Here is a 21,984-nt window from a genome sequence, read left to right on the forward strand (position 1 = left end):
GAGGCCAGGACAGAAAGAGTGGTGAATGAGGCTGATGTCCTCGCAAAGATGGGATCCATGGAGGAGAGAGGCCAGCCTCGGCGAGGAGTCTCAGGATTCTGAAACGAAAGGGATGCATGAGACTGTGAAGCACAAAGAGGGAAATGGAAGAGGTTTGCATTTTCTTAGTGAAGTCGGAGCAGAGTCAGCCTGAAAAGGCACTGTTTTGTCAATATCCCTGACTGCCCGGGGAATTAAGATCCTAATGTAAACAATCAAAGTGAAAGCTTTGGTTTCATATCCATTTGCCCCCTACCTGACCCTAGTTTTCTCATGCATGAGCTGGGCAACGTCTCATTTTCTAACAGTTTAGGAGGCCATCAAAGATCTGGTGAGCAAAGTACAGTACTGATTGACCCTTCTAAGGAAAAGACTACTTTCAAAAACTCAAGTTATTATTGTCCTTTTTGGGTTGTTATTTAAAAACTATTTATCAAGAATGTTGTATTCCATCTTTATTTTTCAATATTTCACATGTACACGTCATTGGAATTGTACATCTTGGGGGGCTTCCCAGGTGGCTCAGTGGTAAAGAATCCGCCTGCAAAGTAGGAGCTGCAGGAGACGTGGGTTCTATCCCTGGGCTGGGAAGATGCCATGGAGGAGGAAATGACCAACCACGCTGGTATTCGTGCCTGGAGAATCCCATGGACAGAGGAGAGCTTGGCAGGCTACAGTCCATGGGGTTGCAAAGAGTCGGGCACGACTGAGTACGAGTGAGTGATTTACATTTCATGACAGACACATCATCGCCTTTCTTGGTAAAATAAGTGTGCATGTCACAAAACAGACAATGTCTTAGCATGGGCTGGCATGACCAAGTACCACAGACAGGGTGGCTTAAACAATAGAAATATGTTTTCTCACAAGTTCTGGAGGCTAGAAGTTCCCCCACAAGGTTCCAGCTGGTTTGGTTTCTGGTGAGAGCTCCCTTCTTGCTGGCTTGCAGATAGCCACCTTCCCCGTGTCACCTTCCTTCTGTGCGCACGTGGAGAGAGAGACCTCTCTGGTGTCTCTTACCCTGTCGGATCAAGACCATACTCTTATGACTTAATTTCATCTTAATTATCCCCTGATAGGCCCTCTCCAAATACAGCCACATGGAGAGTCAGAGCTTTAACATGTGAATCCTGTAGGAGATGTGGACATTCAGTCCATGAAGATGGCACCCTGGATTCCATTAAGTGCTTATCACCATCCCCAAGATAAACTGCCATCTTGCCATCAGTGCTTTATGTTAAATCTTCTGTCTTACTTAATTTTTAATTTAGAATCAAACTGTATTTGTGGTTTTTTTTAAAGTAAATTATGATGAAACTGTGAAAGGTACAAACGGTATTTATAGTTTTCAATTAGAAATAATAAACAGAATTTCCTTATAGGCTTACTGCTGAAGAAACCAACATTGTCATAAAATGGAATATGAAAACTGAAAAAAATTAAACTTTCCAAAACAGTCTGGTTTATTCTGGGCACAGACTTAATAACTCTTGCTGCTAGGAGAAGTACAATTTACTGCCATAGGAAAGCTGAAAATGTCAAACATATTGTTATAAAATACAATGCAAGCTGCCTGCAAATTAGACCTCTTTTTTTTTCAGCTGGCATATTTCCTCCTTCTGTGCAGCTTTTATATCTGTGGCCCTTACTTTGAACTGAATGCCTCAGTGTGTGATGTAAACATTCAAACCCCGTCACGCACTGGCTGGTTTTCAGAGGTGAGGGCTGCTGCAGACAACAGAGGGCATTACAAGGTCTGAGCTTTTAAGAAGGAGCTCAGTAGAAATGAGACAGAGCTAGCACTGACATGAACACACAGCCAGGAGCTGAGGTCAGCGAGCTCTGGGTAAAAAAAACGAAGGTTGACAATCAGAGGACCAGCGCCCAAGGACTGAGCAGGAGGCCAGTAAGCCTTTCTTAGCCTCCAGATCATAACCCAGAACCAACACAGTACAGATGTCATCAAACTGGTTCATCTAAAACTCATGCCTTTAATGACCCAAATGTTTTTCTCTTCCTATTTTAGGTAGGTTTCCAACAGGTTTAGTTGTTTGATCTCTCTTAAACGCCAAGCCAATGAAGAGCAGCAAATTAGAAAGGAGAAGAGAGAGTGAAAAGTGACTGCCCACAGCAGTGCAGGGCAGAGAAACAGTCAAGATGCCACTCAGTGTAAATACAGACGCTCTGTTAGCATCGCTGGATGCCAGAGAGCATTGCTGCTGTATTATGAAAGTGAAAGGGAAAGTCAATCAGTCGTGTCTGACTCTCTGCATCCTCATGGACTGTATAGTCCATGGAATTCTCCAGGCCAGAATACTGGAGTGGGTAGCCTTTCTCTTCTCCAGGGGAATATTCCCAACCCAGGGATCAAACCCAGATCTTCTGCATTGCAGGCAGATTCTTTACCAGCTGAGCCACAACGGAAGTCCAAGAATAATGTAGTGGGTAGCCTACCCTTCTCTAGAGGATCTTCCCGACGCAGGAATCAAACCGGGGACTCCTGCATTGCAGGCAGATTCTTTACCAGCTGAGCCACAAGGGAAGCCCAAGAATACTGTAGTGGGTAGCCTATCCCTTCCCCAGAGGATCCTCCCAACCTAGGAATCAAACCAGGGTCTCCTGCACTGCAGGCAGATTCTTTACAAATGCAATATGTAGGCTCTTTAGAAAGACATAATGGAATTCCCTGGTGGCCCAGTAGTTAGGACTCCCCACTTTCACTGCTGAGGGCATGGGTTCAATCCCTGGTCAGGGAACTAAATTGTGGGGAAGCTGTGGGGAATGGCCAAAAAGCAAAAAGACATAAAAAGTATGTAGCATATTTGAAATATCTCCCCAGAAGTAATTAAATAAACAATACCTTGGTAACAAAAAGGGTCAACCTCAGCTACTTCTAATGTTCAACTATGTGACCCAGTTTTTTTTTTTTAATTAAAATTGGTCTAAATTTTTTAGTTCAGTTCAGTTCAGTCTCTCAGTTGTGTCTGACTCTTTGAGAACTCATGGACTGCAGCACCCAGGCTTCCCTGTCCATCACCAACTCCCAGAGCTTACTCAAACTCATGTCCATCAAGTCGGTGATGCTATCCAACAATCTCATCCTCTGTCATCCCCTTCTCCTCCTGCCTTCAATCTTTCCCAGCACTAGGGTCTTTTCCAATGAGTCAGTTCTTCTCATTAGGTGGCCAAAGTATTGGAGTTTCAGCTTCAGCATCAGTCTTTCCAATGAATATTCAGGACTGATTTCCTTTAGGATGGACTGGTTGGATCTCCTTGCAGTCCAGGGGACTCTGAAGAGTCTTTTCCAACACCACAGTTCAAAAGCATCAGTTCTTCGGGGCTCAGCTTTCTTTATAGTCCAACTCTCACATCCATACTTGACCACTGGAAAAACCATACCTTTGACTAGATGGACCTTTGTTGGCAAAGTAATGTCTCTGCTTTTTAATATACTGTCTAGGTTGGTCATAGCTTTTCTTTTAAGGAGCAAGCGTCGTTTATTTTCATGGCTGCAGTCACCATCTGCAGTGATTTTGGAGCCCAAGAAAATAAAGTCTATCACTGTTTCCACTGTTTCCCCAGCTATTTACCATGAAGTGATGGGACTGGATGCCATGGTCTTAGTTTTTTGAATGTTGAATTTTAAGCCAGTTTTTTTCACTCTCCTCTTTCACTTTCATCAAGAGACTCTCTAGTTCCTCTTTACTTTTGGCCATAAGGATGGTGTCATCTGCATATCTGAGGTTATTGGTATTTCTCCTGGCAGTCTTGATTCCACCTTTTGCTTCATCCAGCCCAGCATTTTACATGAGGTACTCTGCTGCTGCTGCTAAGTCGCTTCAGTCATGTCTGACTTTGTGCGACCCCATGGACGGCAGCCCACCAGACTCCCCCGTCCCTGGGATTCTCCAGGCAAGACACTGGAGTGGGTTGCCATTTCCTTCTCCACACCTAAGTTAAAAAAGCAGGGTGACAATATATAGCCTTGACGTACACCTTTCCCAATTTGGAACCAGTCTGTTGTTCCATGTCCAGTTCTAACTGTTGCTTCTTGACCTGCATATAGATTTCTCAGGAGGCAGGTAAGGTGGTCTGGTATTCTCATCTCTTTGACAATTTTCCACAGTTTGTTGTGATCCACACTGTCAAAGGCTTTGATGTAGTCAATAAAGCAGAAGTAGATGTTTTTCTGGAACTCTCTTGCTTTTTCAATGACCACTGACAATTTCATCTCTGGTTCTTCTGCATTTCTAAATCCAGCTTGAACATCTGGAAGTTCTTGGTTCACATACTGTTGAAGCCTCGCTCAAAGAATTTTGAGCATTACTTGGCTAGTGTGTGAGATGAGTGCAATTGTGTGGTAGTTTGAACATTCTTCGGCATTGCCTTTCTTTGGGATTGGAATGAAAACTGACCTTTTCCAGTCCTGTGGCCACTGCGGCATTTTCCAAATTTGCTGACATATTGAGTGCAGCAATTTCACAGCACCATCTTTTAGGACTTGAAATTGCTCAGCTGGAATTCCATCACTTCCACTAGCATGGCTCATAGTGATGCTTCCTAAGGCCCACTTAACTTCAGACTCCAGGATGTTTGGCTCTAGGTGAGTGAACACACCATTGTGGTTATCTGGGTCATTAAGATTTTTTTTGTATATTTCTTCTGTGTATTCTTGCCACCTTTTCTTAATATCTTCTGCTTCTGTTTTGAGTTCAGTACCTGTCTTTCTAGCACAGGACTTCGCAGATCAGTACAGGAGCTGGCTGGCTCATGCTCATACCACCACTCTCCCAAAAGAGGAGCAAGACAGATGCAGGAGATCAGAGAGGCTAGGCTGCTAGAAACAGGTCCCCGTTGGAGGTGAGCAGAGCCTGTGTGCCCTAGAGTTGCCCCAAGGGGAGGTGCATGGCAGGGGAGGGGAAGCTGACCACCTCATTTCCCCAGCTCAGAGGAGCAAAAAATATTTTCGGTATAAAAGGTTACAACATTACTTGTTCACCTTTTTCAGTGTTCCTTTCAAGTTTTACATTATGAGATTATAATTTAAAGATATTTTAGGATCAGGTAGCATAACACCACTGGCTAATACTTCTGAGGTAAGGGAAGTATAAGTGACAGGATTCTAGGTAGCATGAAAATTAATTTTTTCACAGTACACAGAAGAACTGGGTTGATAAGCAGAAATGTTCTGTGTAAAATCTGTTTAACTCTAGGGCACAAGGTAAATCACTTCCTATATTTGTTTTCTGTCTGAAATAATCGTCTAAAGTTATGCCCAGGGCCCCAAAATCTTGTCAGTTAAATTAAATACTAATGTGTTAAGTAAAAGCCAACAAGACTTTTATTAGCAAAAGCCAACAAGGGTGGTGCAAAATGCCATCCGAGACTTCAGGAAAACATGTTCCATGATGGCACAAGACAGCGGCAGAGTGAAAACTTAGGAATTTAGGGCTTCAAAACCATGTTCTTAACTCCTGCTCCACCTTAGCACTTCCACACACAGACAGACCCTCAGCAGACCTCAGGGAAGTCAGAGGGACAATGACAAACATTTGCTTACCCCAGCGGTTCTTCCTGTGGAGTTGATATTAAAATGACTTCCTCGGTTGGCATTTGACCAATTCAAGCTCTCTCCATTTAGATTATTTTGAACATTTTGCCCCTACTGAGCTAAACCTTCCTAATTAAAGCAGCTCTTTAACACTCATAATTTCTAGGGAAGGCAAATTCTCCTGAATTTTCCATTTTTCTTGCTAAGAATGAAAGCTGTCCCTCCCACAGTAGAATTACAGTCACTAATCAACTTAAAAAGCAAGACCAATACTGAACACATTTTTAGAACACTGTCTTTATAAAATAGAAAGTAGTGAATGTCCATATAAATGCAATAACTGGGAGAATGCTATTAACAACTGATTAATTTCTTTTAAAGCGCTGTTGTGAGTTTTACCATTGTCACTACCATTGTCAGGCTGAATGAACTTGTGATACACTTTCTAAAAAGAGACACCACCATAGATAAATTTCCACCGGGGCAGATTCATGTCAATGTATGGCAAAACCAACCAATATAATATTGTAAAAAAAAATAATAATAATGATAATAAAGTAGCATCACATAAAAAAAAAAAATAAATGAGATGCTACCTGGATCATAAAAGACTCACATGCTAAGGGACTATACAGATCTGCAGAATTATGTGCCTTTCCTGGGATGTGGCCTGTTTTATAAAGATGAGGTCAGAAGGGGAACAAAGCGGGCAGAGATTCCTGATTTCTATTCCTTTCATCTAGAAAGTCATGGGCTGCTTCTTTGGAATTTCCAGAAAAGAAGAATTTTCCTTCTTAAACAAACACTGATCCTTTAGCAATTTCTGATATATTTGTCATAAAGGGCTACTGCAGCGCTCTTAATTACTAGAATCTCTTCATGTTCTCTACTCTGAGATCTGAGTGTTTATGGCATGCAGTCAGAGTGAGAGGAATCCTGTCAGGGAATCAGTCACCAGGAATCCTGGTGATGTTCTGATGTGAGACCTGGAGTCCCTGTTGCCGGGATGTTCCGCTGCCCCCTCTGGGAGGGATCCACCCTTAGGGTGAGGAGCTGAGGCAGCCCAGAGGGTTCAGCTCTGAGTCGCTCACAGGAGGCACCAGCAAGACACCCGTCTGCAGATGTTTTCCAATCCAACAATGTCAGCTTATTACTAGAAGAGCTGAGCTGTGATGAACGGACGACATGCCCTGTATTAACTGCCCTGGCCTGGCCTGGCCTGAGCAGCGTCACAGAAAGATGCAATGGACCTGCCATCCTTCAGAAGAGGTCACAGAGGCACCTCCTCCTCAGACAGCTGCGAGAGCCAGAGACCCTCCCCTCACGGGTACACCCAGGCTTCCATCCTGGGCTCTGGCACAGAGCTGCTTCTGTGTTCACACGGGCTTGTGAGTCCACTGTCCTGTTTTGTGTTATTTACATATATAAATACAAACACATATACACATATGCATACATATGTGTGCACATATACAATATGTATATGTGTATGTGTGTGTGTGTTTAGGGGAGAATTATTTGAGATCGCAGGCTTCCTCACTGACAGTGAGCATCCCTGATGATAACTACAACACTACTCGGTTTTCTTCCAGGAATGAAAACTACGTTTTCTGACTCATATACAGTTTGTACACATACACATCGTATTTCACCTCTGTGAACAAAAATGTGGAAACAATTTTCTCTGGGTCTCTGTGACTTCATCTTGGATATAAAACAGCAACAACAAGCAGATCTACCCTGTTCACTTTTGTAGACACGTGCTGTCCTTAAACAGACCAGTCTGTTCTTTCCCTGTCCTTGAAAGTTTGACTCTGTGATGTCTTTAACATAAGCCCGTTTTTCCTCTCTTCTCCCTGTTTCTAAAGTAGCATTAGACAGACAGACTTCCATGTTGCACTGCTCTCCATCACACAGAACAGTAAAGAGAGAACAGTTATAGCAGTTGCACACTACTTTGTATTGCACCATTATTCCAGTTTCTTCCGTGGGCCATTATTCCAGTCCATTGCATGGACTACCAGTTTCATTCATGGACCACTATCCCAGTTCGTTCTGTGGGCCATTTTCCGGTTCCTTCTGTGGATCATTATTCCGGTTCATTCTCATGGCTCCCTCCCGTGAGCCTGTGCCCCATTGCTCAGAGTCGGGCTGGTGCGTTCTGGGCTGTCTGATCCGTTTAAATGTCAGAGAAAGAGAAGAGCTGGCTGCTCTGACCTGGTCTCTCTTGAGCTTTTGCAATGTATTCCGTGTGTCAGATGTTTCATGCAGCTTTCAATATTAACACTGCTCCGCGGATTAGGGTCTTAAAGACATCCAGGCAAGTTTAAAAAGTATGAGCTACAGAAAATTAGAATTTCATCTGGACCTGGAAATAGGAATTGGCACCAAAGTTTTTTATTCGACCGTCCGTCACTTCACACTTTGCGAGGCTCTGTCTATGGAAAGGATATGCCTGAGGACAGTGATGAGAAGAAATTCGAATCTGGGATAGACTCTCAAGGCTTGAAAGTTCTCTTGTGCTCTTGGGATGGTAAAGCACTCTTCTACCTGAAGAATCAGAGTCTTAAATGAAGGCACTTTACAAATGATCTCTACTTTTTTATATCAAAGGTGAAGTCACAGATACCCAGAGAGGCGAAGTTGACTTGCCAAGGTCACACAGCAGTGATGACGTGAGTCTATGTGGTCTCCCAATACAGTTATTTTTTCATCATGTCAAAATTCCCCGAGTTCTCCTTTTGAAGTCTTTTATTTGTGAAGTTAAACGCACTGGTGTTTCAGTTTTCAAATTGTGTATTTTATCGACTGAATGAATGTAAAGGAAGAACACCCTCGTGAGCGTCTCCTCTGCTCTCACATCGCTTCACTGTTGGTCCCCAGGTGTGGCCCTTTCCCACACGTCAGGCACCTCTGCTGCACCAGATGGTGTCCCACAATTTAACTCAATCCTGACGCCGCCCACCTGAGCAGGCTCGGACACACAAGATAAGTGCTCAGTCCCACCAGACTGCCACCGTCCTTCCCACCACCATCCCACACACACACTTCAGATGCCAGTGGCAAGTCCAGGTTGTCATCTGTGCTCTGACTGACTGCTTATAAACTGGTGGTTCCCATGACCTCCCACTCAGATGAATTTGTTGGAGTGGCTCACAGAACTCAGGAAAACATTTTACTTCCTGGGTTACCAGCTTGTCTCTCAAAACGTACAACTCAGGAAGAGCCAGATGGAAGACATGCACAGGGCAGGATCTAGACCTTTCAAGGCCCCAAGCTTCTGCCCCTTGGAGCTTAGAGCGTGACACCCTCCTGACACATGGACGGGTTTCTGTCCACCAACATGGAAGCTCTCCAAATCCTATCCTTTGACGTTCTTATGGAGGAGTGATTGATTAAATCCTTGGCCCTTGGTGTCTGAACTCTCTGGAGGTCTGAGGGATAGGCCTCTAGGTCCAACTCTCTAATCACATGGTCCCCCAGGCAACCAGCCTCATCCTTAGGGACTTTCCAAAGGTCACCTCATTAACGGAAACTCTGGTGTGGTTGAAAGGGGCTTGTTATTTATTAATAACAAAAGGCACCCATTTCACCTCTATGCTCTGGAACCGTTTCAGGAACTGAGAAAAACACACATAACAAAAGATGCTCCTAAGGCTTTCATATAGGAAATTATATGGGTTTAGAAGCCCTGGACCAGGAACAGTGGCGAATACATATTTCTTAGTATAAATCACAATATCACATTGACTGACTACTTATGGATAACATGCCCTAAAAGCACAAGAAAAATATGGAGAAACCCCCACTGAGTAAAATTATTAAATAAGAGAATGGAGGAAACATAAAGTGGATACTACTATAATTTCAGAAAGAGGTTTGCAAATTCCAGCTACTTATTTTCCCCCGGATATATCTGCATGTATATTTATATATTACAAGTACATTTTCATGACTAGAATTATTCTGTTTTTTTATATTCAAATTAAATGTTTCCTATTCATTTATCCAACGAAGATGACATGGGTGCCTGCTATGTGCCAAACTGCGGTTCACCCTGCATTCACAGGGTGTATAGATCAGTGAACCAAAAACAACTGATTCCGTGGTGCTTACAAACTAGGTAAAGCAGATAGGCAATAAGCAACTGGAGCAGGTTGTTGAAATGGAACACACTCTCTTGTTTTCATTTCTTGCACAGAAGTGTAGGAATTCAGTAATATTAGTCAATATGCTATCAGGAAAACAGAAACCTCACCAGTTACATTAACAGAGAGAATTTAATGTAAGGAGATGGTTAAACAGATATTAGAGGATCAAAAGTCATAGGGGCAGGACAGTGAAAGCAACTGAATTGCCACCCTGCGTTGGGGGAACCAAGAAGAGAGAGTGGGCTTTTCAGAACCTGGAGGCTTAGAGGAGGGGCCCCGAGAGCAGCAACCACACCCCAGGAACTAGAGGATCTATGGAGGTAGGACCCAGACTCTGGGAAGCCGGCACTGGCCAGCTGGAGCTGTTTCCTCAAGAGCCCAGACAGGGGGTCCTGAGGGTCTGGGAGCAGATCTCTTGGCCTGGGCTCTGGCTAGCATGGAGGTGTCTCTTGGGGGTATGCAAAGGGCTGAGGTTTGGAGAGCGGGAAAGAGCTGGGGACTGACTGCTCCCAGAAACAAATGGCCTGCCGGGGCACCAGGCTGTTGCTGGGTGACACTCGCAGGAACAGGAAGCAACCAGAAAGGGGCTGGTCCCCCTCCCTCCTCTCACATCCAGGACTTGCTTTGGTGCACTGTGTCAAGGGTGCAAAGCCACTTGGCAAGGAAGAAATATTGTCTGCAGGGCCCTCACGCCCACAACACAGGTTGTGAAAGGGGTGTAGGGCCCACAACTTCACAACAGGCATGGTCCCAAAGACAGGAGGGGGCAGTTAGCCTCATGGGCTGAAACTACTTGCTACAATACCCAAGCAGGTCATGCAGGAGGACGGGCAGAAGTCCATTAAAACTTACCATTTTAACCATTGTTAAGTGTACAGACAGTGGCATAAGTGCCTTCACATTCTTGTGCAACCAACTTCGAGAAGATTTTCCTCTCCCTAAGCTGAAACTCCCTCTCTATGAAGCAGCAACTCCCCCTCTCGCTCCCCTAAATCCCCCAGGCCCCATCTCGACCCCACCCCAGCCTCTGTGAATCTGACTGCTCTAGAAAGCTCACAGAAATGGATCACCCAGTGTTTGCCCTTCTGTGTCTGGCTTATATCACTTGACATAATGTCTTCAAGGTTCATCCATGTTGCAGCACATGTCAGAATTTCCATTCCTTTTTAAGGCTGGATACTATTAAATTTGGGCAGGAGATGCAAGAGACGCAGATTTGATCCCTGGGTTGGGAAGATCCCCTGGAGAAGGATATGGTAACCCTCTCCAGTATTCATGCCTGGAGAATCCCATGGACAGAGGAGCCTGGAAGGTTACAGTCCAAAGGGTTGCAAGCAGTTGGACACGATTGAAGCAATTTAGCACAATATGAAATTTGGTTTTATGACCCTTAGGGCAACATCCATGCTGAAGGGCCTGGACACTGGGGAGATGACTGATTTAGAGATATTGTTTTTGCTGTGCTGTGGATACCCACTTCCTGCTCTCTCTCACTCTCACACACACACCCACACCCACACCACACAGCATCCTGGGGAAGAGAGGGAAATATCTGTCTCATCCCCAAGTGGCAGGGTCCCTAGAGAAACTGACCAGGGATGGTGAAGTGCTCCGGGGTAGCAGCTGGACACATTTATCATCCTGGGCTTGAAAGGGAGAGGGATAAACACTAGTAGAATAAAATAATGCCATTGCAGCAACAGGGCTGGACCGAGACTGTCATATTGAGTGAAGTAAGCCAGACAGGGAAAGACAAATACCATATGGTCTCTCTTAGATGTGGAATCTTAAAAAAAATGGTATAAATGAATTTATTTACAAAACGGAAATGTAGTAACAAAGTTAGGAATAAACTTACAGTTACCTAGGGGGAAAGGCAGGGAAGGATAAACTGGGAGACTAGGACTGATATATACACACTACTATATACAAAATAGGTATCTTATTAGAACCTACTGTACAGCACAGGGAACTCTACTCAATACTCTATAATGACCTATATGGGAAAAGAACCTAAAAAAGAGTGGATATGTGTGTATGCATAACTGATTCACTTTGCTGTGCATCTGAAACTAACACAACATTGTAAATCAACTATATTCCAATAACAATTTTAAAAAGAAAACATGAAAATAAGACTAGTTACTTAATGAGAACTTTAATCTCAGGAGATAGCAGCCCATGGAAGTTGTGGCCTTCAGGAGAGAAACAAGCCATTGTTAAAACTCAGGCCCTTGTGGGAGGCAGTTGATATGATGTAATAAATAACTGCACCTCTGTCTTCTCCCAAATCCTGCTTCTGCCCTTTACTGACCAAACCCAGCTGGAAGCCTGTGGGCAAAGAAGAGCCCCCTGGAGGTGGTGGTAGGAGATGGTGCTGCTAACAGAAGCGTGGAAGGCAAAGAAAAAAAATGTGAAAGTGTTACTCCCTCAGTTGTGTAATGGACTGTAGACTGCCAGGCTCCTCTGTCCACAGAATTCTTCAGGCAAGAATACTGGAATGGGCAGCCATTCCCTTCTCCAGGAGATCTTCCTGATCCAGGGATTGAACCAAACTCTCCTGCATTGCAGGCAGATTCTTTACCATCTGAGCCACCAGGGAAGCCCCGTTCCCCCTTGTAATTTGCCTCCATTTGCTGCCCCCTCCATGAAGAAAAGTGGCCCCAGACAATCACCTTACCATCAGGCAAATGGCTGATTCCCTTGGTGCTTTGTACCCCATCCTGGGCTGAAGGTTTAGGACCTCTACTGACTGACTGAGCACTTGGTTATAGGGGTAGCAGGGTCAGCCTGGAAGAAGCACCATATTATTGAACGCACGCATGCGTGCACACACACACACACACACAGCCTCCATCCTTGCCAACCTGGCATCCCAAGAGGTTCCTGCTCCCAAGGAGTCAAGGCTATGGAGTAGTGGAGGAGGAGGTAACCTGGCCATCTTATATTCTTCAGTCAAAAATATTCGGCCACAGAGGGACTTTGCTGGTGGTCCAGTGGTTAAAAATCTGCCCTGCAATGTAGGGGACGTGGGTTCAATCCCTGGTCAGGGAACTAAGATCCCACATGCCATGGGGCAAATAAGTCAGAGAGCCGCAACTGGAGAGAAGCCTGCCTACCACAACAAAGATCCTGCATGCCTCAACTAAGACCTGATGCAGCCAAAATAAATAATTAAAAATAAACAACAACAAGATATCCTCATATAGTGAGCCCTTCTGAGAAGCCTAGCCATAGGATTCTTCCTTGAACTGTGTTTCTTTGTCAGCAATCCAGCAACCACTCCATGCATGCAGCAGCCATCTCACAAGACCTTAGCTGACCTCTGGCCAAGCCATGTGTGGCATCTCCATTCTGTCTGGGCCACTACTGAGCCCAGACTCTGATGTACCCGATGGGCAGGCTCCTAGGAGCCCCTTGCTTTGGTCAGGTGGCAGAACATCTGGTAAGGGCACCTGTCATAGATAAACCTGGGACAATCTAAAATTATATTTCTTTTTGCCAGTTCCCCTCTGAATCCATGTGTGTGGACATTTACCCCAGAGTTCTCTGCTTTCTAGCTTCAGCTATCTGTAATTCTCCTGGGGTGCAAGCCTTCAGGGCTTGCCTTTGTCTCCCTGGACCATGCAGGAACGTGACTGGTACAGAGCTGGGGACAGTGAGAGGTGGGGGTATTTTGTAGGCATGGAGGGGGTGAACTGTGTCCCTCTTACAAGAAACCCACTGTGGGGGTGGGGGACTGGAGGGTCTACAAGGAAGTAAGGAGGTGCTGCACCCATTAATTCTCAGTCCTGTTCTCAGGGTCCCAATCTCTCCTCCCAAGAAATGTCTAACTTTTTCATAAAATAGTGACTCTGCAAATTCACCTAATTTGGTAAACCACAGACTCTAACTTGGAGTTTAATTTTCAGCTACAGCTTCAAGAGATAAGAGAATCAGGCTTGGGTTAAGAATAATGCGATCTCTGTTTGTTTTAGTCCTTCTGAAGCTCTGCAAATATCTTACTGCCCTTCCAGAATTCATCATGGCCTGCTCTACTGTTCTTGGGAACGGCACTGCTGGATCACCACATGCCTCTCTCGGCACCTAATTCCTACGACCACGTGGGGGTTGACAGGTTTAGCCTTTTGCTACTGTAAGCCATTAGCTGCCAGATTCCTTTTGGGAACATTAATGATGCTTTTCAGAATTGTCATATTTCTCTGAATAGACTGGACTATAACAACTTCTTATACTTCTAAAAATTCGTCAAAATTTTTTATTGCAAGCAACGGAAGTTAAGTCTAGATATCTTCAGTAAGAAAGAAAAATTTCTGAATGCACAGGGACTGCACGGAATCAAGAGAGTCTAGGTTGGAATATGGGCACAAACCAAGACGGTCTGAGAAGACAGGGCCAAGTTCCCACTGGAGACTCCAGGGAGGGTCTGTGTTTGTCTCCTCCAGCTGCTGTTGGCTCCAGGGGCTCCTCTGCTTAGAAGCATAGCTCCAGCCTCTGCCTCTGTCTTTAGTAGTCTTCTCGTCCGTCTCCTATAAGAATGCTTGTTATTGGATTTAAGGCCCACCTGGATCCAGGAGAATCTCATCTCAAGATCTTTATGACTTAATCACATCTGCAAAAGGCTTTCTCCAAAAGAGGTCACATTTAGAAATTCAAGAGGTTAGCACATGGACATATTGTCACCCTGTTTATTTAACTTATATGCAGAGTACATCATGTAAAATGCTCGACCTGATGAAGCACAAGCTGGAATCAAGATTGCTGGGAGAAATACCAATAACCTGCAGATGACACCAGCTTTATGGCAGAAGGTGAAGAAGAACAAAAGTCTTTTGATGAAAGTGAAAGAGGAAAGTGAAAAAGGTGGCTTAAAACTCAACATTCAAAAAACTAAGATCATGGCATTTGGTCCCATCCCTTCCTGGTAAACAGATGGGGAAACAATGGAAATAGTGACAGACTTATTTTCTTGGGCTCAAAAATCACTGTAGATGGTGACTTCCAAGGAGCACTTGCTCCTTGGAAGAAAAGCTATGACCAACCTAAACAGCAAATTAAAAAGCAGAGACACTACTTTGCTGACAAAGGTCCATCTAGTCGAAGCTATGATTTTTCCAGTAGTCATGTATGGATATGAGAATTGGACTATAAAGAAAGCTGAGCATTGAAGAACTGACACTTTTGAACTGTAGTTTGGAAAAGACTCTTGAGAGTCCCTTGGACTGCAAGGAGATCCAACCAGTCCATCCTAAAGGAAATCAGTCCTGAATATTCATTGGAAGGACTGATGCTAAAGCTAAAACTCCAATACTTTGATCACCTGATGAGAAGAACTGACTCATTGGAAAAGACCCTAATGCTGGGAAAGATTGAAGGCAGGAGGAGAAGGGAAGACAGATGATGAGATGGCTGGATGGCATCACCGACTTGATGGACATGAGTTTGAATGAGCTCTGGGAGTTGGTGAAAGAAAGGGGAGCCTGGCGTGAGAAGGGAGAAGACGACTATCTCCAAGTCAAGCAGAAAGGCCTGGACGGATTCTTCTTTTATAGCCCTCAGAATGAACCAACCCTGCTGACGCTTTGACTTTGAGCTTCTAGCCTACAGAACTGTGAGAAAATAATTCCTGTTGTTTACCACCCGTCTGTGGTACTTTATTTTTTTAACTGGAGTATAATTGCTTTACAATGTTGTGTTAGTTTCTGCTGTACAAGAAAGTGAATCCGCAATGCATATACACATATACATATGTCCCCTCCTTCTCGGACCTTCCTCCTACCTGCCCCATCGCAGCCCTCTAGGTCAACACCAAGCACTGAGCTGAGCTCCCTGTGTTATCCAGCAGCTCCCACTAGCCCTCTGTTTCACACCCAGTCATGTATATACGTCAGTCCCAATCTCCCAATTCACCCCAGCTCTCCTTCCCCTGCTGTGTCCACAGGTCTGTTCTGGATGACTGTGTCTCTGAGCCTGCCCTAGAAATAGACTCCTCTGCACTATTTTTCTAGATTCCACACACATGCATCAATATACAATACTTGTTTTTCTGCCTTACTTCACTCGGTATGACAGCGGCTCTGTGGTACTCTGTTATGGCAGCCCTAACACACTAACACACCATCCCTCCAGGAGTTGGGGGCAGGAAACTCTGCCCGCTTCAGCATCTGTGCAGAAGGGCAAGGCCCTCGTTCACCAGAACCGCACGCTAGAGGTCATCCCTAATCACAAACACAGCTGGACGTGAGCCAGCCCAGAACAAGGAGACAATGGCCACCAAAACACTAGTGCTGTGAGCTTCTGTATAACACAGGGTAGACACACAGGGGGAAGAAGGCAGTGAATCTAGCTGGGGACAGGAAAGGCTTCGTAGAGAAAACGACCCAAGCTGAACCTTTGAAGAGAACTGTCTGGCAGGTGGGTTGGAGGAGACAGGTGATTCCAGGCAGAGGGAACAGGTGAGCAAAAAGCATGAAGACCTCAAATGTCTAAAGCGCTGAGAGAATGGCAAGTCACCAATGTCAAGCAGTGAGCCTAGGTAAGAGCTTGTGCCTGCGTGGAAATCTGCTGGGTCACTAAGCTGACAGGTGTTTCTGGGGGGGCAGGGGGCTGGCCACGTTGAGAAGCACTGCGGGGGCACAAGGCATGGAGGTGGGTGTAGGCGATGCTGGAGGGTGGGCTGGGGTCAGACGGTGCAGGGCTCTATGAGATGCTAAGGTATTTGGACTTCCTCTGTAAGTCTGAAGAGGGGGAACTGTTCATCAGTGTGCTGATGCTGTAGAGAATGAATCTCAGAGCTATGTTATTAAGCTGGTCCTCCAGACCCAATTCTTCCTACAGCGCTGGTGTCTGACGGTGTTTTCATCAATCTCTAGTAAAATGAGACATTTTCAAAAGGTAAATTTCTCATAAAGCTAAATTTTATTTAATTTTAAAGGATTTTTTCAGTTCAAAATGATGACCTCCCAGCTTTTATGGAGGGTAAATCATCCACTGCAGTAATGGCATCAGTAAAGAATAGGTTCTAAAAAACATATAGGTGTGTGCTCGCCTTCAGGTAAAGCAGCAGCTGGCGAGGTTTCCCAGGTCTGCGGAAACTCCTGGATTAACACGGAAGGTTTCAGCTCAGGCTGAGGCAGTAGGGGGTGTGAGACGGAGGTGGAGTCTACAGAAGACACCTACAGTCCAGATTTGACTGTGCTATGCACACACACTCTCTTCCTGCACCTTAAATACACGGATTTTTGTTTCAGTAATAACCCTATGAGTGCCCCTCTTTGGGGTCAGTTGTATTATAAACATGTTTTCATGAAATACAACAATATGTAATTCATCCTCACATTGCTCCCCTTAATTTCATTCTTAGAATAATCACCAGATGATTTATAGTGTTATGGCTGACCACACGGGCTTCCTGTAAAAGCTGCTTGAACAATCATTTCACATCAAAATGACAGTGACATTTCCTGTCACCCAGGCTGCTGGGACCTCCCTCCCTAGGAGGAAAGGGGATGGAAATGTGTTGTGTTCTTTCCAGTCTTGCCTTTAGGGACATCACACCTATCTTCTTCTACACTGCTGTCCGGGGGGCAACCCCCGCCCCTCGATTTTAACACAGACTGAGGACTGGTTTTGTCAAACTGACACCAGTAGCAAATGCCTGGGGCAAGTCAGGTGTTATATTTTCATTTTTTCTTAAATCTCATCTTTGATTGTCTTGTTCTTTTCTGGCATTCTCTAATCCACACCATCAAAATGAGTTGCGATCCAGTTATAATAAATACTGCCCAGTCTGCACCCGTGGAGGAGTGGCCTTTGATAACAGATCTCATAATCAATACTGCACTTTCTTATTTCCTACTTCCTTGTACTCTCCTCCTGGGGCCACCCCCACGCCTCACAGGGACACACATTCCTCACCCAGATATGACCACTTTCATTTCCTTTATTTTTAGATTCTGGAGATACCATTCTGCTCCAACATGAAGTCAATGTAGACACCCAAGTTTTTGAACATTTTCAAGAAAACCAAATTTTCTTTGGGACTATTTGATCTTCCCCCTAAAATAAGTGCCCCTCATTTTATCCGTGTTCTTTTCACATATATTTCCTCCAGGGTAACCTTTCAGTCCCTGGTGGGATTGCAGAGGGTCCTATTCTCTCAGGGTTACATATGTTACTGTTTTAAAGCCCTCAATTTGTTCTGCTCATAGGATTTCAACCAGAAATGCCAGTTACCTTTGTTCCTACCATTTCTGCTATAACCTCTGGTGTATTGTTAAGAGGTTCCGTGTAGCATCTCTCTCTTTCTCTCTCTTTAGCTGCTAAGTCGTGTCTGACTCTTGTGACCACATGGGACTGTAACCCGCCAGGCTCCTCTGTCCATGGGATTCTCCAGGGAAGAATACTGGAGTGGGTTGCATTTCCTTTTCCAGAGGATCTTCCCAACCCAGGGATCGAACCCAGGTCTCCTGCACTGCAGGCAGATTCTTTACCGACTGAGCTACAGGGGAAGCCCCTGTGTAGCATTCAGTTCAGTTCAGTTCAGTTCAGTCTCTTAGTCGTGTCCGACTCTTTGCGACCCCATGAGCCACAGTACGCCAGGCCTCCCTGTACATCACCAACTCCCGGAGTTCACTCAAACTCATGTCCATTGAGTTGGTGATGCCATCCAGCCATCTCATTCTCTGTCGTCCCCTTCTCCTTCTGCCCCCAACCCCTCCCAGCATCAGAGTCTTTTCCAGTGAGTCAACTCTTCGCATGAGGTGCCCAAAGTATTGGAGTTTCAGCTTTAGCATCAGTCCTTCCAATGAACACCCAGGATTGATCTCCTTTAGGATGGACCGGTTGGATCTCCTTGCAGTCCAAGGGACTCTAAAGAGTCTTCTCCAACACCACAGTTCAAAAGCATCAATTCTTCGGCGATCAGCTTTCTTCACAGTCCAACTCTAACATCCATACATGACCACGGGAAAAACCATAGCCTTGACTAGACGGACCTTGGTTGGCAAAGTAATGTCTCTGCTTTTTAATATAGTATCTAGGTTGGTCATAACTTTCCTTCCAAGGAGTAAGCGTCTTTTAATTTCACGGCTGCAATCAGCATCTGCAGTGATTTTGGAGCCCAAAAAAATAAAGTCTGACACTGCTTCCACAGTTTCCCCATCTATTTCCCATGAAGTGATGGGACCAGATGCCAGTGTAGCATAGGAACACTAATTAGAGAGGCAGCTGGTTTGCTCACCTCGTTATTTGGAGGGAGTAATACTCATCCTTAAAGGATCACCACAAATTATAAAAGCTGCAATCACTTGATGCCTTTGCTTTTCTGTCAATCAATCATGTTTGCTCCCCACTGGTGTCATTCAGTTTTGCTCTGAGTCACTTGCATTTGCTTGTAGTTTCTTGAGAGTAAATGCCACCCATCCCAGTTCTTCTCAGAACTGCCAAAGCAACTGTTGCCTAGGAGTTGGTTATGGCTGAACACTATATGCCTTCTCTCTTTGGAAGTAAATGGTAAGAGTTAAAGAAATATCACGGCCAAGTTTTAGAACAAAGATTTTTAAATGATCTCTAGATCATGAAGCTCAGCCTGCTCTGAGCTTCATGTCCGTCTTACTTGGTTGTCCTTCAGGTTATGTCCAAACCTGAGCCCTTGGTCAGATGTGCTCCCTCTGATGGCGAACTTCAGCACCATCTAAAGTACCCCCTGTTTTATTCTTCTCTGCCTTTCTTCATGTATTTTTACCATAGACATTGACCGAATGCTGTGTAAACTGCAGTACCCAACAAGACATCGGCGATCGTGAGCTCCACTGTCCGTATCTGGAAAATGCTGCCATCAGTTACAGACATAAGGGATATACACAAACAGCCCAGGCAATAATGCGAAATATAATGTGTTACCGATCGCTATGGCATTTCCATTACCAACACCTAGTCCTTCTTACAGCCTTTTTCCTGCAGATACAAGTATCTTAAGTAAACTTCTCTGGACGTATTCACAGGTATTCCAAGGGAAGAGCTTTTCAGAGTTTATATATGGTCATTACCAAAGTTTCCTTTTGTCTTTCATTCTTACTCTCTTTCCCTCTATTTTAGGATGCTGGTGGCACCTCTTACAGGGTCAGCATCACCGCTTCCTCTTCAGCGTGTTCTTTGCCTTAACTCCATCACTTTTTGTTGTTGTTTAGTCACTCAGTCGTGTCCAACTCTTTGCAACCCCACGGACTGCAGCACACCAGGCTTCCCTGTCCTTCACTATCTATCGGGGTTTTCTCAAACTCATATCCATTGAGTCATCCAACCATCTCATCCTCTGTTGTCCCCTTCTCTCCTGCCTTTAGTCTTTCCCAGAATCTTTTCCAGTGAGTCAGCTCTTCACATCAGGTGGCCAAAGTATTAGAGTTTTAGCTTCAGCATCAGTCCTTCCAATGAATATTCAGGGTTGATTTCCTTCTGGATGGACTGGTTTTATCTCCTTGCTGTCCAAGGGACTCTCAAGAGTCTTCTCCAACACCACAGTTTGAAAGCATCAATTCTTCGATGCTCAGCCTTCTTTATGGTCCAGCTCTCACATCCATACATGACTACTGGAAAAACCATGGCTTTGACTAGACGGTTCATCCGTTAACAAGTCCTACTAATGTGATGTTCTCTCCTTAATATGTCCTGTATCTCACGCCCTCCTAAGCATCCTTAATATCATTCTCTGTCTAAAGGATTTCACTAGGTTCTTTCTCTATGAACCTGTCCAGGGAACACTAGTCTACGCTCTTGCTGTGGATTTCTGGAAACCAAATCCAAATTTGTCTTTTCTCTCACTGACGTAATTGTTGTTCACCATTATGTTCAGGATAAAGATCTAAACTGCTTAGAAAGTTAAACTAGGTCCTATGTGGTCTGACTCTTCCAGGTTCTTATAGTATCCCCCGTTCTCCCTTCCTGCATCCCCACTGACTGTACAGTTAAGAGACTGAAGTCAGGAATCTAACTTTCTGCTCTGAAATCCTGGCTCTGCCACTTACTAGCTATGTAACCACGGAAAGTCACTTGTGTTCTCCGTGCCTCTGCTTCCTTATCTGTAAAGTGGGAACATGGTGGTTCCTCTTTTGTTTAGTTATTGTGTAGAGTCAATGAGTTAATATATGTTAAATGCTTGTAACAGGGCCTCAATAACAGTAAATAACTAATACACATTGTGTGTGTGCATGTCTTGCTATTATTGTTAAGTTACTTGAAGTTCATCAAAGAGTCTCATTTCTTTTTCGTATACGGTGTTTCTGATAGCTAGAATCGCCCACTCTCATTTTTCCTGACTCAGCCCTACCGTCTTCTGAGCTGTCAGCCTCTCAAGGGCGCCTTCACTGCCCCTCCCCCAGTACAGGCTGGATGAGTTGCCTCACCTACAGTTCCTATAGAACCTGTGCACACCTGGATCGTAACATTCCTCACACCAGGTGTGGGCTCTGGGCATCTGTGGTTTTAAATACTTGATGATGGCCCAAAGATCATGATGTAGTAGTCTGTTTTATCTATTAATTTATCAATCAACTGATTGACCTGTCGATCAATAGGTAAAACAGGCAAGGCATAATTAGTTTAGGGATTCAGAAGCTCAAAAGCTCTCAGGATGTATCCATACTGAAAGTGAAAGTAGTACCATATTTTGATTTTCTATTTCTTTGTATGCTTCCTATATTAAACTTCGGATTCCTAAATTGGGAGACTTAAAAAATCTTTATCCCTAGCACCTTATATATAATAAAAGTTCAATTAGTATTTGTTGAATGAATGAATGAATCTTTTTAATTTAATACAGAAATTACTTTTTTTTCCAAAAATGAATTTTTCCCCTGAGACATAGTTTGAGGTGCTGAGTCTCTTCCCAGGAAAATACACACACATGGTTAACCTCAAAATTTTGTAAGGTTTGAGTCACCTTTGTTCTCAAAGATGGTTTCCCATTTATTCAAGGAGAAAAGAAGAAGAAATGCATTTTTTTTTTTTTTCAAGACACACAGCGAGGTTTATTTCCAGCTAGCTGGGGTCCAAGTGTCCGCCCGACACAGCGGGTTTCAACAAGGACCCCGAGCACTCAGAGCCAAGGGGTTATATAGCATTTTCAAATCATGATATTTCTAAATTACCTAACTCACAGGAATTTTTTCATTACACACACACACAGCTGTGCCTATCTGTCTCCTGGGGTCTTAAGGAGATAAGTTTATCAGACCTGTTTACCTA

At 44.4% G+C, this 21,984-nt stretch overlaps 1 protein-coding gene across 3 annotated transcripts in view; it reads left to right on the forward strand.

Moving 5' to 3' along the window:
* TRMT9B (tRNA methyltransferase 9B (putative)) overlaps nucleotides 1–21,984 on the forward strand; it is a 69,557-nt gene that overhangs the window by 16,437 nt on the left and 31,136 nt on the right. The gene's annotated exons all lie outside the window — the stretch shown is intronic.

Source organism: Moschus berezovskii, chromosome 26 (assembly GCF_049115385.1).
Source record: "Moschus berezovskii isolate FMDL1 chromosome 26, NW_MosBer_1.0, whole genome shotgun sequence".
In the NCBI taxonomy this organism is placed as follows: Eukaryota; Metazoa; Chordata; class Mammalia; order Artiodactyla; family Moschidae; genus Moschus; species Moschus berezovskii.